At 40.0% G+C, this 2,707-nt stretch overlaps 1 long non-coding RNA gene across 1 annotated transcript; it reads right to left on the minus strand.

Moving 5' to 3' along the window:
* Nucleotides 1-726: 726 nt before the first annotated feature.
* On the minus strand, nucleotides 727-1,629 carry LOC135533416 (uncharacterized). Its single transcript, XR_010454494.1, has 3 exons — nucleotides 1,550-1,629; nucleotides 1,094-1,214; nucleotides 727-832 (listed from the first exon to the last, which is right to left on the minus strand). It is a non-coding gene; the product is annotated as an uncharacterized LOC135533416 (long non-coding RNA).
* Between the last annotated feature and the right edge of the window lie 1,078 nt (nucleotides 1,630-2,707).

Consider the following 2,707-nt stretch of genomic DNA (forward strand, 5'->3'; position numbering starts at 1 on the left):
GTAGCCTACGGTTATATCAGTTATATGTGACTGTTGCTACGTAGCCTACGATTACAATATCAGTTATATGTGACTGTTGCTACGTAGCAATATCAGTTATATGTGACTGTTGCTACGTAGCCTAGGTTACAATATCAGTTATATGTGACTGTTGCTACGTAGCCTATGGTTACAATATCAGTTATATGTGACTGTTTCTACGTAGCCTACGGTTACAATATCAGTTATATGTGACTGTTGCTACGTAGCCTACGGTTACAATATCAGTTATAAGTGACTGTTGCTACGTAGCCTATGGTTACAATATCAGTTATTCGTGACTGCTGCTACGTACCTATGGTTACAATATCAGTTATTCGTGACTGCTGCTACGTAGCCTACGGTTACAATATCAGTTATAAGTGACTGTTGCTACGTAGCCTACGGTTACAATATCAGTTATAAGTGACTGTTGCTACATAGCCTATGGTTACAATATCAGTTATTCGTGACTGCTGCTACGTAGCCTATGGTTACAATATCAATTATTCGTGACTGCTGCTACGTAGCCTACGGTTACAATATCAGTTATTCGTGACTGTTGCTACGTCTTTACGGTTACAATATCAGTTATATGTGACGTTGCTACGTAGCCTACGGTTACAATATCAGTTATTCGTGACTGTTGCTACGTAGCCGATGGTTAACAGTTGCTGGGATGCTGCTTTTGTCTCTCACTGGTTTTGTCCAGTTCTCCAAACTTGCTGAGGTATGGGAAGTTGTTCCTGATGATCTCAAACTCCTCCCTGGAGATGTGACCGTCCCCGTCAGTGTCAAAGTTCTTGAAGACAGACTGTAACCGAGGAAACACACATCACCACAGCATATCAAAACAGAGTACTACGGTTGTCATGACTGGGACTCGTTGTGTATTAATAACAAGGTAGCTGTGAGGATAACGACTATGTTCCAAGCCAATTACATGGCCTCAACAAGTTGTAATTAGCCAACAATTGGACGTGATTTGAACCAGACTAAATGCTCGCTCACCATTGAGGACAGCATTCAATCTGTTTAAACCAGGCTAGATGTGAGAATCATAGCGTAACGTTACATCCACCATCTTCTCTATGTGTTTGTTGATGACCGCAGGAGTCGGCTTTGGGCTTCACCGACGCAGCCCACTCGTCAATCATCGTTGGCTGGGGGGCAGGCGCAGGGGAGGAGCCGGAGTTCTGCCAAACCAATGAAAAGACGGGAACATAAATCAATGACTTATAAAGCGGAAATTGTTGTCATTTCAGCAAAGATACTTCTGGGAAAAGAGAGTGCCCAAACGAGAGAGTTCTCCAGAGACTTCCTAAAAGCAATGAAAGGGAAAAGTTGAGAACAACAGTGTTCAAGTCACATGATTAGGTTTCCTATAAGCTGTACAATAAGAAATGTGTTTCCTATAAGCTATTACAAGAATACGTTGACTTCCTATTTGAGTTATAAGAACACATAGAAGAAGTTCAATAAGATATAAGCTGGAAGAACATATTGGCCCCTATTGGCCCCTAGCTCTCACCGCCGGTTTAGTGCTGCGTGGCTCTTTCTGTAGAGACAGCTGGTAGATCTCCTCTTCTGTGTGGTACTGGTCCAGAGACACCTGCAAAACATGACAACTTGATGAATATAGCTACTGCATGTGGATACCATGACAACAGAGGAGAGGAGGAGAAGAAGAATGTATTGTTGTTTCCAGAGGATTACAGCTCTCTCTCGTATCGAATAAATAATCATGGAATTATTTTCCTTTTAAGGATCATGAATGAACCTAAAGAAATGTATTGATTGGACGAGGAGGCTTAAAGCCTGTTTGGGGAGTTAACATTGGCTCTCCACAGTAAACCGTATTGCCATGGTTTCACAGACGAATTGACTTCTTACTCCATCTTCTAACATCTATCCAAATGAAGGCTGAAGTTGAATAAACCGTATAAAGCCAGTGAATTATATGATTGAGTATCGACCACTTCTTAGCAAACTTCCACAGGTGTCCTTCAACTCATTAAATGACTGTCAACAGAGTCTCTAATAAAAAAAAAAGAAAGCACACAGAGCATATTTTGCAATTAAAACAAATACCCTGTCCACATTCAACCCACCAATTATAATTTTCGTCCGTCATAACTTAAATCCTGCTATATGTCAGCTAATTTTGGGGACCCCTTCCAATTTAAAATATAGATCATGGGATAATTGCCCCACTGAAATTTAACACCTGGAATTTTGTGAAAATATTCTAGGTGTATACAGAAATACCTAACCTAACACACTGTGATCCAGAATGTTATCATCACAAAGCATTCTTATTCAAACACCGCACCCCTCAACCATCAATAACCAAATTCAAACCAATAGAAATCTATAACCAAAATACAAGCACGAATTATTGGCTAAATTAAATTAAATTTCATCACAAACTTCAATGTTACCAAATTATAAATATAGATTTCAAAATAGCACAACACCTCGTCATGAATTCAAACAAACGAAGACATGAACAATGTAAAGACTGATCTTAGTCTGGCCAAAGAGACATGGCGCCATTAAAAAACATGAACGGTCAGATGAACTAGAGAATGATCAGCATGTCCTCCACTGCTCCAATCAGAGGTTTTCATCTCCTGAAATTTGAAGAAAGAATGGATTTGTTGAACTACCAGTTCAGGAGAGATTCTGC

The sequence above is a fragment of the Oncorhynchus masou genome, unplaced genomic scaffold (assembly GCF_036934945.1).
Source record: "Oncorhynchus masou masou isolate Uvic2021 unplaced genomic scaffold, UVic_Omas_1.1 unplaced_scaffold_2373, whole genome shotgun sequence".
Classification (NCBI taxonomy): Eukaryota; Metazoa; Chordata; class Actinopteri; order Salmoniformes; family Salmonidae; genus Oncorhynchus; species Oncorhynchus masou.